At 44.1% G+C, this 16,516-nt stretch overlaps 1 long non-coding RNA gene and 1 pseudogene across 2 annotated transcripts; one reads left to right on the top strand and one right to left on the bottom strand.

Annotated features, from left to right (window-relative positions):
- LOC109716206 lies at positions 11,635-13,182 on the top strand (annotated as a pseudogene).
- On the bottom strand, positions 14,640-15,930 carry LOC109716748. Of its 2 annotated transcripts, none has more exons than XR_002218030.1 (3): positions 15,859-15,930; positions 15,681-15,742; positions 14,640-14,655 (listed from the first exon to the last, which is right to left on the bottom strand). It is a non-coding gene; the product is annotated as an uncharacterized LOC109716748 (long non-coding RNA). The 2 variants fall into 2 exon arrangements; XR_002218031.1 differs by having other exon boundaries at positions 15,681-15,745; positions 15,859-15,922.

Here is a 16,516-nt window from a genome sequence, read left to right as displayed (position 1 = left end):
CCTCTTAAATGGTCACAAATATCATGAACACATCTAATTGTTAGTCTCAATCAGAACTAGCTGTCATAATTACAAAATGTCTATTTTACTCTAATCCATTATATTTTCTATTTGTTGATATTCAAAACTTTTCTAAAGTACCCTCTAAAATTGTTACCAATAATTTTCATCTCACGCATACATCACACTTATAATTTAAATTTGATATTAAAATTTAAATTAAAAATATAAAATTGAATTTAAAATTAAATTTAAGATTTGAATTTAAAATTTGAATTTGAATTCAAATTTTCAATTTAAAATTACTAGTTAATTTCAAATCTAAATTTGAAAATCAAATTCTGATTTAAATTCACATTTTGAATTTGAAGTTCAAAATGAAGGTTTAAAATTATATCTAAAACAAATTCAAAATCTAGATTTTGAAGTAAAATTAATTACAAAATCTCAATTTGAATTTGAAATTAAATTTAAATTTAAAATTCAAATCCAAAATTAGAATTTAAATTTATTATTTGAACCTAAAATTAAATTTAATTTAAAATTTAAATTCAAAATTATAATTTAAATTTCTAAGGTCAAAATTTTAATTAAAATCTGAATTAAAAAAATCTAATTGTGAATTTTGAAACTCTTTAGGGGTAAAATTGGTAAATTGTTGATGTATTGACATATACATGTGCAAGGATTAGGGTTTAGAGTTTAGGGTATAATGAAGGTGCTTAGGGTTTAATAACGTTGGTTGGGGTTTAGTAATTAATCTTTAGGAATAATCGTGGCATTGCCATGTCATCAATAGCATTATAGGGTAGCTTTTAGGGTATCTATAACAACACTCATATTTTTAAGATTTTGAGAGGTAGTTATGAAATTGTCTCTGAAACATATTATAATTATAGTATATCCATGAATAATTTTGTGACACCCACGACATATAGGGTATGAGATAAGTAACAAATAGAGGGTGACTAGAGACAGGAATAAAAGTGAAGGGCTTAACACTTGACTGAGGGAGCATCAAGGGTTTTTGGAAGAAGGTGGCGACGATAGGTGTAAGGAAGTAAATTCTCGAAATCCGAGAGTTGAACTTCGTTTGGAATCGACTTATTGTCGACTTGGTGTGCTTCGGAGAGTCTGAATGCGATGAAAATGCGAAAAGCGCATTAGGGAGGACCTTGGAGAGTTGAGAATTGCAAAGTTGCAAGTTTGCACCACTTCATAACTCTCGGGGTCCGGACCCTAGTGGTAGGGTCCGGACTCCGTAGCTGCGAAAAAGCCCCCATGGGCTTGAGAGTCTCAAGTGTGCAACTTGCACACTTTGGCAACTCTCCGGGTCCGGACCCTAGCTTTGGGGTCTGGACCCCGTACCACGAAAATGCCCAAAATGGGCTGTTGCAAGGTGGCAAAGTTGAGGGGGTTTATTGGTCTTGTTGCATGAGTGGAGCTATATGAGAGCTCATGCTCTCTTCTTATTTTTTCCCCAAAAGAAACCTAAATAGCTTCTTCTCTCTCTCTCTAAGCTTGTGCTCTCTCTCTCTCTTTAAGGTGGAAAGGAGGAGGAGGAGTAGAAGGAGAAGAAGACAAAAAAGATGAGGATCATCTTCTTCATTTCTTCCTCAAGTTGGAGAGGCTTTTGGAGGTAAGCTCCAAACCCTAAAATAGTGGATTTCTAGAGTTAGGTTTAAATACTCTAGAATTGGTTTTAGTTAAACCCTATGATGCTAGTGGTATGCTAATGACATGTATTTAGGGTTTAAATGGAGTAGATTGCATTAATTGCAACCTAGGGCTCTGAAATGGGTTTTTGAAAAATCATGGGTTTTGATCTAAATTGATCGTGTATAAACCCAATTGCTAGGTGTCTAAACGCGTCGGCGAAGACGGTTCGACGATTCGTCGAGTTGGTAAAAAGTTATTAGCAAAACTAGACCGATCGAGCTTCGTTTCCACCTAGGAGGTCGAAGCGACGTTGAAGCAAGTGACGAATAGCGTTCTTAGCATCCCGACATCGTCGAAAGGTGGGTGGTGTCATCCCGAAGCAACCGGGTTCCTCTCTATGTCTTAGTACTTCATAATTTGCATCTCTTGCATGTTGTATTGTAGAATTGCATGTTATTCCATTCCTTATGCTTACTAATGATATCCATTTATGAGTTGAATGCATGATGATGGTTAGATGAGGATTGGGTCTTGACATTGAATTCTATAGTGCCGAGGAAAGAGATGAACTCGATGATGGTTAAAGACATAATGAGTGGCATTGACTGTTAATCAAACAAGAACGAGTGGCATGTAAACTTAGGGATAGGTGGATTCCCTAGTAAATGACTCGTGGGACAAGAACATAATGTAGCCAAACATTCATATTCGGACTTTGGGATAGGTGGATTCCCGAGTGACTTGTAGCTCTAGCCAGTTGGGTATCCTCGAGTCGAGAGGATTGATCATACTCACAGTCTGTTCATACTTCTGGTGGTCGCACTACCCAGGTCTTCGTGCACTCCGGAGTTTGGTGCGAGAGGGGCAGAGTTGATGCCCTGCAGGCAGCCTCGGTTTGAGAGCGAGGCGTGTCTCCTTACCATACGAGGTTTGAGGTGAGTCGTGGACGAACCTAAGCGGATCGCCAAGGATTGATTGAACATGAGAATGGCATTGTTATTTGAACATTTGCCTGTTGGACTTGGATAGTGGACATAGTGGCATGTTAATAAACCATTTACTATATGATGCATGCATATATGTCATATGATTGGGCATAGTAGCATAGCTTTCCTATTATGTCATTTACAGCTTCGATATTTATCGATCTATCTATCTATTTGCTTGTGCCCATTCGGACCTAGTAGGGAGATCGGCTGTAATATACCGAAAATTCGGAGAATAAATATCGAATTTTAGTCAAATTGACCAAAGTGCGAGGATGGTACACTTCGGAAAGTCCGAAGGTGTTAAAATGATCAAAAGTGAGTTACGGGAGGTTTTCGAGAGCCAAAGGATCAAAATCTGCATTCTGCAGTTTTGAGCTCTCGGGGACCGGTCCCTGGTGGGAGTGACCAGTCCGCGAACGCGTATGAATTGAGACAGCTGAAAAATCGGCTAAGTCCTGAGAAACTAGCTCTCGGGAACCGGTCCCTGCCTGAGAGACCGGTCCCCGAGAGACTAGTCCCCCAAAGAGAGACCGGTTGCTCTGCGCGTGCGCCCTGCTGCTCGTGGGGAGAGCCTTCGGGAACCGGTCCCTGAAGGAGAGACCGGTCCCCGCCTGCGCGAACAGCCCAGTCCAGGCTGTGTAAAAGAGTAAAAGTTGAGGGGCTTGGCTGCAATTTTGCAACCCAATGGCTATGTTATGGGGGCTAATGAGATTTTCTCTCATTTCCTCACCCTCTCACACTCTCTTCTCTCCCTCTCTCTCTCTCTAGAAGACAAAGGTGAAGAAGAGGAAAGAAAGGAAAGAAAGAAAAGAAGGAAAAGAAGGTGAAGAAAAGGATCAAGTAGTGAGCCTACCTCTTCTTTTTCCTCCTCGGAGCAACTTAGGGAAAGCTTTGAGGTAAGCTTTGATCCCTAGTATAGTAAAACTCTAGAATGAGTTTTGAATGACCTAGAAATGAATTTTAATGGAATGTTTGAGGAGTTTTGAAGCTTTCTTTTGCTTCTTTAGAGATCAAAACCTAGAAAAGCTCAAAGGTGAGCTTCAACCCACCTCTCATGGTGAAATCCAAACTAGAGTTTGGAGTGAGCTAAGAATGGTTCTAATGGACTTTTTAGAGTATAATGAAGCTACTTTTGCTTCCCATTGAGATCAAACCCTAGGTTTGATGATGCTATGGAGCTAGGGCACCCAAATTAGGGCTTTTGCTCATAGGAATTTCTAAGTGCAATTGACCCTCTAGAAATTTAATTGGGGGTATTTCCGACGCGTTGGTACGCTCGGATTAATGTTACGAAAAGCCGATGTAAAGATATGGGCAAAATGGCCTAATATGGCTTTGTTATGCCGCAGGTAAGGAACGAAAGGTCTAAAAATCCCAAGAAAATCATCGGAGCACCTTTGAAAGCCTACGAGGTGGGTGGTGCTTCTCAACACTATCATTGAACTTCTTCTATGCCTAATGTGTCATTTATTGAGATTGATATATAGTTGTTGCATGCATCTTTAGGGTAAAGTGATGATGAAAATGTGATGATGCATGATTGTGAGTACAATTTCGATAATATGATGAATGAGAACTAAGTGAACGTCAAAACCCTATGTGTATGCATGAGAGAAAAGTGAGCACCAGTGAGCAAAAGAACAGAGTGACATAATGACATAGATCGAGTTGCATTCGATAAAGTTAAAGTGAAATGACACTAGAAGATATGTGAGGTAAAGAACCAATGTAATGTAAAGAATGATGAAAATGACAATGTTTAAGTTAAAGTAATGTTGGGGAGTAAAGAACATGAAGTGCTAGAGGTAGCCAAAATAAGAATGTAAAGAATATAATTGCTAGAGTTAGCAAGAGTAATGAATTGTAAAGAACAATGATTGCTAGAGTTGCAACAAAAAGTGATGAAAGAACACTAGAGCTAGTGTAAAGTCAAGATTGAACTTATTAATCTTTGAGTTAAGGATATGATCATACTTGCTATGAGTTCCGTGCTCGAGGGAGGTTCGTTCCCCCTCGGGCGATGCGCTTCGGAGTTATGTATCACGGGTTGGAGTAAATCGAAGGACGGTCTAGCGGGTGAGTTCCTGCGATGATGGACTTAATGTGAAGCAAGTCAATGTGGTGATACCCCGTTAGCCTTGAGAATTAAAGAAACAAGTGCAAAGAATAAAGAACAAAGAACAAAGAGTAAAGTGAAGGAGAACAAAGAATTTGCATAATTGCATTTATTTAATGTTGAGCATATTTCTGCTTATTGTTTCAGGCATATTAGCATCATGTATAGTTTGGTTACTGTTTACAGCCTATTCTTTCTATTATGCTGAGTTAGTCCTAGTGGGAAAGTCGGTGAGATTGAGGCCGACCATTGGAAACTTTGTTGTAGTTCATCCCCACTATTCGACGAGCCGGGACCAGCGAGCGCGCGAGCGACCGCGGGTAAAGGTATCGCACCTTAGTCAGAGGCCACCAGAGTTGGGTTACAATTTTGCTAGTAGAGTTTCCCTATGTTCATCTTTGTGTTTGATGAGAAATGATGTAACGAAAAGAATTAAAGTTTTATTACTGAGCAAATGTGATGTAAGAAAGAAATGATGAATGATACATGAGTGTAAGGATTGTAAATGTACAAGTTGGATGTAATGTATATGATCTAAATTTGAATCATAAGCTACAAAAATGAATGCATAGTTTCCTATCTTTCACTCGGGACCATTGCCTTCTCTCGTGTAAGCCATTTGTGTATGTTTCCGCTAGTGCTTTTCTCTATTGATGAAAATGTACATGTGATGAGCCTTGGGCGGATAAGGAAAACTCTGTCCGTTCGGCGTCTGTTTGACGTGCTCGGGTCGGGCCAAATTGGTATCGGTCCCGGGGCGTGACAGATATCGTGGTATCAGAGCCAAGAGTGAAAGAATAGGAATGGACCTAGAGACCCTTAGGATTGGAAGGCCTTAAGGATCTAGGGAACGTGAGTGACGTGGGATCAAAGTTAGCGAAAGTATATGATTGGATTAAGTTGGGACGTCTCTAATGTGATTAGAGGCTAAGTTTAAATTTTGTTTATCCTCTACTTCTAGTGTTGTGTCGTGCGGCCGACGACATGACGCTTGAGGCAAGGATGAATGTGCATGTTGCTTTCGCCTAATTGGGTATGGTAAGTAATGTTAGTCAAGTGACTAATGCGAGTTGCTTCTTTTTAGGAAGCAATGGCACCTCGACGTCGATCGCAAACAAGGTCGATGCCGGAGGAAACGAATGCGGTACCCGAGCAATCCGGCGCGAGTGGTGACGGAGAGCTTAGGGAGCAAATGGCCGCGCTTATCGGAGTAGTGCAGCAACAAGCGGAGTCTGTCCAACGCCAAGGGGAGCAGATTCAACGGCTCCAGGAGGCCTTGGAGCGTCAGCAGGCACCGGCCCAAGTGGGCATGGAGCCACCTGTGCCCTCTGCGGAGGTGCCGAGGGCAGTCGAGGGAGCGGCGGCAGCAGCGGCTGCGCCAGTCACGGTAGTGCCGGCCGGATCGGGAACCTCAAACCCCAATAGTGCGGCGGTAGAGGCGGAGCGAGAGCGCACGTTGGCGGCTCTCATTCAGTTCAAGAAGTTCGACCCACCTACCTTCGAGGGCGGTTTGGTGGAGCCGGCGGTTGTGGAGTCATGGATCGACTCGATGGAGACGCTCTTCGAGGACCTAAATACCTCGGAGAAAGACAAAGTGTACCTCGCCACCCATTGTCTAGGGAAGGCGGCGATGGTGTGGTGGAAGCGAGTTAAGCGGGATCGACCTACCGATCTCCCGCTTATGCTTTGGGAAGAGTTCAAGAGAGCGATGTTCGCGAACTACTTCCCCGACACGGTGAAGCAGAAGCTACAGGAAAAGTTCCGCAAGTTGAGACAGAGCGATTGATCGTGGGAGAGTATGAGCAAGAATTCTCTCACATCATCGACTGTGGTCTCGGCGTTGTTCGTGATGATTGGGACCGGGCGGATTGATTCTTACGAGAACTCCAACCCCGGATTTATGAAAAGGTGCAAATTTTGAAGCTCGTGACCTTTGCGGAGGTCTTTGATAGAGCTTTGTGGGCGGAGCACGGTAGCGCCCATGTACGTGAAGAACGAGAAGCTATTGCCGAGTCGAAAGACAAGGGCAAGAAGAGAACGGCGGGCGGTGCCGGGGGCCGGCAAAATGCTAAGAAACCCCCTCGGTATCCCCGACAGCAGTCGAGGAACTGGAGACCACCTCGATGTGTTATTTGTGGTGGAGAGCACAAGGTGTCGACTTGCCCGCAGCGCGATGGCAAGTGTTTCAAATGTGGCCTACCGGGACATCTCATCCGGGAGTGCCCGACATGGACGTCGTCTGCGCCACGGCGGCTTCAGCACCGTCTACCCCGAGTGTCACGCCCCGGGACCGATACTAATTTGGGTCGGCCCGAGCACGTCAAACAGACGCCGAACGGACAGAGTTTTTCCTATCCGCCCAAGGCTCATCACATGTACATTTTCATCAATAGAGAAAAGCACTAGCGGAAACATACACAAACGGCTTACACGAGGGTAAGCAATAGCCATTAGTGAAAGAAAGGAAAACCAGCATTCATTCTGTACTATGATTCAGTTTAGATCATATACATTACATCCAACTTGTAATTTATCAGTTTCTTACATTCATTACATCATTTCATCATGTCTTTCTTACATTACATTTACCTCAAAATACACATTACATTCTTTTCTCAACATCGCTAGTCATCAAATACAAAAGATGAACATAGGGTACTTTACTACAAAATGAAATCCAACTTTGGTGGCCTCTGTCTAAGGCGCGATACCTTTACCTCGGTCGCTCGCAGGCTCGCTCGGTCCCGGCTCTGGGGAAATAGTGGGGTGAGAACTACAACAAAGTTCCCAGTGGGTTCGGCCTCAACATCACCGACTTTCCCACTAGGACTAACTCAGGCATAATAGAAAGGATAAGCTGAAATATAGTAACCAATCTACATCATGATGCTAATATGCCTGAACAAAAGCAAGGAATATGCTCAACATTAACATATACAGATTATGCAAGTTCTTTCGTTCTTTATCTTTACACTTTGTTCTTTGTTCTTTGCTCTTTGCTCTTTGTTCTTTATTCTTTAATCTCAAGGCTAACCCGGGGGTTTCGCCACATTAACTTGCTTCACATTAAGTCCATCATCGCAGGAACTCACCCGCTAGGACCGTCCTTCGGGTTTACTCCAACCCGTGATGCATAACTCCGGAGCGTATCGCCCGAGGGGGAGCGACCGCCCTCGAGCACGGAACTCATAGCAAGTATGATCATATCCTTAACTCGAAAGGATTTATAAGTTCAATCTTGACTTTACACTAACTCTAGTGTTCTTTACATCACTTTATGTTGCTAACTCTAGCAATTATGTTCTTTACATTCTTTACTTTTGGCTACCTCTAGCATTTCATGTTCTTTACTCCCCACATTACTTTAACTTTAAACATTGTCATTTCACTTTAACTTTATCGAATGCCACTCGATCTATGTCATTGTGTCACTCTGTTCTTTTGCTCACCTTGGGTGCTCACTTTTCTCTCATGCATACACATAGGGTTTTCGACATTCACATAGTTCTTATTCATCATATTATGCAAGTTGTACTCACAATCGTGCACATCACATTTTCATCATTACATTACCCTAAAATGCATGCAACAATATATACGCATATGCTCAAATGAATGACACATTAGGCATAGAGAGAAGTTCAATGAGTTTGAGAAGCACCACCCACCTCGTAGGCTTTCAAAGGTGCTCCAATGATTTTCTTGGGATTTTTAGACCTTTCGTTCTTTTCCTGCGGCATAACGAAGCCAAATTAGGTCATTTTGGTCATAACTCTACGTACACTTTTCGTAATGCTATTCCGAGCGCACCAACGCGTCGGAAATACCCCCAATTAGGGTTTTAGAGGATCAATTGCACTTAGAAATCCCTATGAGCAAAAGCTCCAATTTTGGGTGCCCTAGCTCCATTGCATCATCAAACCTAGGGTTTGATCTCAAAGAGAAGCAAAAATAGCTTTAATATTCTCTAAAAAGTCCATTAGAATCATCTTTAGACAAATCAAAACCCTACTTAGGGTTTCACCATGAGAGGTGATGGAGCTCACCTCAAGCTTCACCATTTCTATGGTCTTGATCTCAAAAGAAGCAAAAGAAAAGCTTCAAATACTCTAATGATTCCATAAAACCCATTTTAAGCTTAATCCAAACCCTAGATTAGGTTTTACCATGATTAGGGTTCAAAGCTTACCTTGTAAGCTTTCTCTTTCCAAGCTAGAGATGAGGAAGAAGGAGTTTCTTCACTCCTTCTTCTTCTTCTCCACTTTTTTCTTCTTCTTTTCCTTCATTTTCCTTCTCTTCTTCTTCTCATTTGTCTTCTAGAGAGAGAGAGGGAGAGAAGAGAGTGTGAGAGGGTGAGAAAATGAGAGAAATACCTCATTACCCCTCGTACATAGCTCAGTGGGTTGCAAAATTGCAGTTAAACCCCTCAACTTTTACTCTTTCACACAGCCCGGACTAGGCTGTTCGCGCAGGCGGGGACCGGTCTCTCCTTCAGGGACCGGTTCCCGAAGGCTCTCCCCGCGCAGCCAGAGCTGCTGCGCGCAGGGCAACCGGTCTCCCTTTGGGGGACCAGTCTCTCGGGGACCGGTCTCTCGAGCAGGGACCGGTTCCCGAGAGCTGCTTTCTCAGGACTTAGCCGATTTTTCGGCTGTCTCATTTCATACGCGTTCGGGAACCGGTCTCTCCTACCAGGGACCGGTCCCCGAGAGCTGAAAATCTGTAGTTTTGCAGAATTTGATTCTTTAGCTCTCGAAAACCTTCCACAACGCACTTTTGATCATTTTAACACCTTCGGACTTTCCGAAGTGTACCACCCTCGCACTTTGGTCAATTTGACTAAAGTTCGATATTTATTTTCCGAATTTTCGGTATATTACACCGAGACAGCTTCCGGGGTTACCACGAGCGATGTCCGCTGGGCGCGCGTCAGCACTGCGTCAGCCGGAGGGATCGAGAGCGCCTAGCGGCCGAGTCTTTGCCGCTCAGGTGGAGGAGCAACAACCTACAGCACCCGACGACGTTGTGGCAAGTATAATTACGATTAAAGGCACTAGAGCTAGAGCATTGTTTGATACAGGCGCATCTCATTCATTTATTAGCACGTCATTTGCTAAGACACATGGCATAGAGATGGTGTACAATGAGGATTACTGGTGGGTGAACGGCCCAGAACATTCATTCAGTGTTCACAACGAGTGTTTGGCGTGTCCAGTGCAAATAGGCGATTGGATTATGTCGATTGATCTGCTAGTGCTAGATCAGATGTGGGGATTCGATGTTATCTTGGGGACCAATTGGCTCTCCAAGTACTATGCGGTGATAGATTGTGAAAGTAAGGTGATCACTTTTCGTGAGCCTAATCAAGAAGAGTTAGTCTACCAAGCGTGCAAAAGTAGGCGCTTCGCGGCGACCATATCGTCTATAAGGGCAAAGAGAATGATCAAAGGAGGGTGTAAGGCCTATTTGGCAACCATGGTGGATGCTCGAAAGGAGTACCCAGAGTTGGGAGATATTCGAGTAGCGTGCGAGTACCCGGATGTATTTCCGGCGGAGTTACCGGGACTGCCACCGGACCGGGAAGTTGAGTTCGTTATTGACTTGATTCCCGGGGCGGAACAAGTTTCGAAGGATCCGTATAGAATTGCACCGGTGGAGCTAAAGGAGTTGAAAGGCCAACTACAGGACTTGCTCGATAAGGGCTTCATGAGGCCGAGTGTGTCACCATGGGGAGCTCCGGTGCTATTTGTGAAGAAAAAGGATGGTACACTTCGACTCTGCGTAGATTATCGTGAGTTGAACAAAGTAACGATAAAGAACAAGTACCCGTTGCCAAGGATTGACGATTTATTCGATCAGTTGCAAGGGTCCAAGGTGTATTCGAAGATTGATCTCCAATCGGGGTATCATCAATTAAAGATCAGGTCGAAGGATGTGCACAAAACAGCGTACCGTACGCGGTATAGCCATTATGAGTTCACGGTAATGCCGTTTGGGCTTACTAACGCCCCGGCAGCATTTATGGACTTGATGAATCGAGTCTTCAGGCCGTTGTTGGATCGATGCGTCGTGGTGTTTATAGACGACGTGTTGGTTTACTCAAAGAGTGAAGAGGAACATGAAGAGCATCTGAAAGCTGTGTTGCAAATACTCAGACAGGAGAAGCTCTATGCAAAATTGAAGAAATATGACTTTTGGCTAAAGGAGGTCACATTCTTGGGCCATGTGGTATCGGGCGACGGAGTGTCGGTAGACCTGAAGAAAGTAGAGGCAATAAAGGATTGGCCTCGCCCGACGAATGTAGCGGAGATCCGCAGTTTTCTTGGACTGGCGGGCTACTATCGGCGGTTCGTGGAGAGGTTCGCCAAAATAACCACTCCACTAATGCGCCTCACGCATAAGGGGGTAAAGTATGTTTGGAGCGATGATTGCGATCGGAGCTTCGAAGAGTTAAAGAGCAGGTTGACGTCGACCCCGGTTCTTGCTTTGCCGACTCCGGGGGAGACCTTTGTAGTGTATAGTGATGCCTCGTATGTTGGTCTCGGGTGTGTATTAATGCAGAATGGGCGGGTTATTGCTTATGCATCGCGCTAGTTAAAGAGTTATGAGAAGAACTACCTGATTCATGATCTTGAGTTAGCCGCGGTGATTTTCGCGCTAAAGCTTTGGAGGCATTACTTATATGGTGAACATTGTGAAGTCTACACAAATCATAAGAGTCTAAAGTACTTGTTCACCCAGAAAGAGTTGAATATGCGACAGCGGCGGTGGTTGGAATTGTTGAAGGACTACGATGTCACTATACTATACCACCCCGGCAAAGCCAATGTTGTGGCCGATGCTCTAAGTAGAAAATCGGCGGAGAACTTAGCGATGGCGATTACTCCTCAGCCGCTATTGCAAAAGGAAATGCAGAGGTTTGGGTTGGAAGTAGTAGCGCCGGGAGTGCCGGCTGTTCTTATTGCATTAGTTGTGCAACCGACCCTATTTGAGAGAATCAAAGAGTTACAGGCTTCGGATCCTTATCTTCAAAAGGTACGAGGCGAAGTTGAGAAAGGTAATGCCGAGGATTTTGGCATTGGAGCCGACGGCGCACTTCGATTTCGAAATCGTTGGTGTGTGCCCAAGGATGATGAGTTACGAAGGGCGATTATGCAAGAAGCGCACCAATCCCCTTATAGCATACACCCCGGCGGCACTAAAATGTACAAAGACTTGAAAGACCATTATTGGTGGCCGGGTATGAAAAGAGATATTGGGGAGTTCGTGGCGCAATGTTTAACGTGCCAACAAGTTAAAGCAGAGCGTCGATTTTCGGCAGGAAAGCTACAAAGTCTACCAAAACCCATTTGGAAATGGGAAGATATAGCAATGGACTTTGTTATTGGTTTTCCTCGATTACAAGGCGAACACGATGCGATATGGGTGATAGTGGATCGATTGACAAAGTAGGCACACTTCTTGCTGATACATACTACGTGGTCGGGAGACAAGTTAGCTCAAGTTTATCTCGACGAGGTTGTGAGACTTCATGGGGTTCCGGTATCAATCGTATCGGATCGCGACCCGAGGTTCACGTCTCACTTCTGGAAGAGCTTGCAAGACGCGCTAGGCACGCGGCTCGATTTTAGCACAGCGTTTCATCCTCAAAGTGATGGACAGTCGGAGCGGACAATACAAATCCTCGAGGACTTGCTTCGAGCATGTGTGCTAGATTATAAAGGAGGATGGCATGATTTCTTGCCTATGGCGGAGTTCGCCTACAATAATAGCTACCAAGAAAGTATAGCGATGGCGCCTTTTGAGGCACTATATGGTAGAAAGTGTCGTTCTCCTATCCATTGGAGCGACGTGGGCGAAAGAGCAGCTCTTGGCCCGGATGTAGTGCGGGAGGCGGAGGAGAAAGTTCGCCTTGCACGTCAACGGTTGGCGACGGCGCAGTCTTGGCAAAAGAGTTATGCCGACAAGCGAAGAAAGAATTTAGAGTTCGCGGTTGGAGACCGCGTATTCTTGAGAGTATCGCCAATGCGAGGAGTCAAACGATTTGGGGTCCGTGGGAAGCTAAGCCCCCGATACGTCGGACCATTCGAGATATTGGAACGGGTGGGTGCGGTAGCGTACAAGCTCGCACTACCACCGAGACTCGCGGGAGTTCACAATGTATTTCATGTGTCAAATCTTCGAAAGTATATCCGAAACTCGACACATGTATTGGAGTATGAGCCCGTGGAACTACGTGAGGATATGTCTTTTGAGGAGTACCCAGTGTGTATCCTCGATCGAGAAGTGAAGAAGTTGCGAAGTCGCAAGATTCCGTATTGAAAAGTCCAATGGAGCAACCATGCTGTGCGAGAAGCCACTTGGGAGCTCGAGGAGTCAATGCGGAGAGAGTATCCGCATCTATTCGAATCGACAAGTTAAGATATGCGCAATTTCGCGGACGAAATTATTTTAAGGGGTGGAGAATGTAATATACCGAAAATTCGGAGAATAAATATCGAACTTTAGTCAAATTGACCAAAGTGCGAGGATGGTACACTTTGGAAAGTCCGAAGGTGTTAAAATGATCAAAAGTGAGTTATGGGAGATTTTCGAGAGCTAAAGGATCAAAATCTGCATTCTGCAGTTTTGAGCTCTCGGGAACCGGTCCTTGGTGGGAGAGACCGGTCCCCGAACGCGTATAAATTGAGACAGCCGAAAAATCGGCTAAGTCCTGAGAAATTAGCTCTCGGGAACCGGTCCCTGCCTGAGAGACCGGTCCCCGAGAGACCGGTCCCCCTAAGAGAGACCGGTTGCTCTGCACGTGCGCCCTGCTGCTCGCGGGGAGAGCCTTCGGGAACCGGTCCCTGAAGGAGAGACCGGTCCTCGCCTGCGCGAACAGCCCAGTCCAGGCTGTGTGAAAGAGTAAAAGTTGAGAGGCTTGGCTGCAATTTTGCAACCCAATGGCTATGTTATGGGGGCTAATGAGATTTTCTCTCATTTCCTCACCCTCTCACACTCTCTTCTCTCCCTCTCTCTCTCTAGAAGACAAAGGAGAGAAGAGGAAAGAAAGGAAAGAAAGAAAAGAAGGAAAAGAAGGTGAAGAAGAGGATCAAGTAGTGAGCCTACCTCTTCTTCTTCCTCCTTGGAGCAACTTAGGGAAAGCTTTGAGGTAAGCTTTGATCCCTAGTATAGTAAAACCCTAGAATGAGTTTTGAATGACCTAGAAATGGGTTTTAATGGAATGTTTGAGGAGTTTTGAAGCTTTCTTTTGCTTCTTTAGAGATCAAAACCAAGAAAAGCTCAAAGGTGAGCTCCAACCCACCTCTCATGGTGAAATCCAAACTAGAGTTTGGAGTGAGCTAAGAATGGTTCTAATGGACTTTTTAGAGTATAATGAAGCTACTTTTGCTTCCCATTGAGATCAAACCCTAGGTTTGATGATGCTATGGAGCTAGGGCACCCAAATTGGGACTTTTGCTCATAGGAATTTCTAAGTGCATGTCACGCCCGGGTACCAGCGGAAGCATATCCGGTACGTGAACAGACCCGCCATACACCTGCAGTATATAAGGCGTCTACAAACAAGCAAGTCGATAGGAAGAAGATCATAGAAAATTCTATCCTGATATCAGAGCAAAGTACAAGTCACAAAGACTATCAACAAGAGGGCAAAGAGTACATAAACCAAAATCTCAACTAAAAGAGAAAGTAACATGACTATAGTGACTGTCCAAAAAGTACATATACATCACGGGGTATACAAAAATAGGTACAATGGTAGTCTCTCTATACAAAGGGACATCACCCTCGGCCGTAGCCCGAGTAGCAAGGTGATCGACTAGCACGCTCCTAGTAGTCCCTAGCTAGGCGCGACTCCCTTGCCACGATCCCTAGCCTCTCCTGTAGATGGCTCTGTAAAAACAACCACCAAAAGGGCGTGAGAACTATAAACAATAGTTCCCAGTGGGTAAGCCGCCAGCCTCGGCGAATTACACCACTAGGCTCATGATGTACTAAATGGAAATAAAAGCAGTAATTTGCATGATATAGAAATATGCAGTGCTAACCGGTGACCGGCATGTATTCAACATGTAAACATGATTTCTGCAGTAATGAATCAAGTAAATAATAGAAGTATTGCAACTACTATGAACATGATCATAAACATAATCATAGAAATGTAAGTACTACTGTACACTTACAACTGATACTCATTCATTACTATCACTATCATTTCCATTTTCATTTTCATTCTCATTCACTAGGACCTACTCAAGGTAGTCCAGCTTGCGCCGCGCCTAATGGCCCCGTGGTAGTATACACTCCCCACGGCAGTCCACTTCGGCACCCAATCCCGCACGGGCGAGCAACTGTCGCGTAGGCCAACTCCGGAGTGCCGGCTTGTAGGGAGCTACCCTCACAAGCGTGTGCGAATGAGCACGATGGCAAGCAAGCAAAGTCCATTGTCCACATGTCACAATTTTCATATTATCAATACAAAGTTCATAACCCTCGATCCTCTGATCGGAATATCAATACACAAGTAGTAACAAGAGCTAGTATCCACTAGATTGTAAACATGTAAGGGTAAAGCTAAATCACAAAGCATTACAATCTTTCCACTAGTATGGCACTATCAACGTAGTCATGAGCATGTCATAGTTCTCTATGTTAGAGTCAAGAGAATGTCATTGTTCTCTACTTTAAAGTGCATCCTACACTTGTTCATAAGTCATTCAACTGAATTGAATATAAATAGAAAGACTTTCATGGATAAGTATTCTCTACTTTATAGAGACTTCATTTCGAATATGTTCAACATTATAATGACGAATGTCAAGCCCCTTTATTAATCACATAAGCGCACAATAAGACCATTTCTATAATACATATAGAACGTAGAGGAGTTTCACTTGCTCTGGTTAGGTCCGACCCACCTAGTATTAGGCTCCAAATCAGTCCAAGAAGTCTCAAGGATCAGCTCCACTAGGTCTCAATCCTGCTGAACACGAAGCACAAAGATCGGATCAAATCACGATTGAAATGTCCAATTTCGGCGCAATTGCACTTAATACATAGGAATAGCTTAAATCCCTGTTTGGCTTAGTTCAATACCTCACGTTAAGCTTCCAGAAGGCCCTCCAAGGCCAAACGAAGGCGGTCCAAGGGTCAAACACCCTCTCGCTGCGAACAATTCCGAAACGACATCAAACTCATCAATAATAGTAATTATGGTCGGAATCTTGCAATTTCGGCTTCCTAACTGAAATTCTTACTTACCTTAGGGTAGAACACCTTCTAAACCAGCCTCCTAGGTCATCAAATAAGCTCCACGTGGTTCAAAAACCTGCTGCGAAGACACAATGCCCAAATTGCATCAATTCGATAGAATAACCCGCGTATAGTCCGAAATAGCTTCCGAAATGGCTAATTCTTCCAATTAAGCTTCAAAGTAGCTTATCCCTGGTCTACTGAGATTAATTTACAGTTAAATAACTCATCTTTAAGTGCTAAAACCTCAGTTTAAAACAGCTAGAAGCAACAACTCCAAAACTATACATAATTCGTCCAAGAAATTGCCGAAAATGGAAAACGTGAGCCGCTTACCTCGCCAAGCCTCCAACCAGTAGCTCACTGGTCCAGAGCTGCGAAAAGACTTCCAAAGTACTCTCTCACACGTTCACAAGGGCTCCGTACACTCGCAACAAGCGACGAACAAGCGAGGCGACGAAAACGAGCAAAATCGTCGATTTCTATGTAGAGAGAGAAAAAC

The sequence above is a fragment of the Ananas comosus genome, linkage group 10 (assembly GCF_001540865.1).
Source record: "Ananas comosus cultivar F153 linkage group 10, ASM154086v1, whole genome shotgun sequence".
NCBI classification, from domain to species: Eukaryota; Viridiplantae; Streptophyta; class Magnoliopsida; order Poales; family Bromeliaceae; genus Ananas; species Ananas comosus.
The sequence above is the reverse complement of the archived record's forward strand: the minus strand, read 5'-3'. Positions and strand labels throughout refer to the sequence as shown.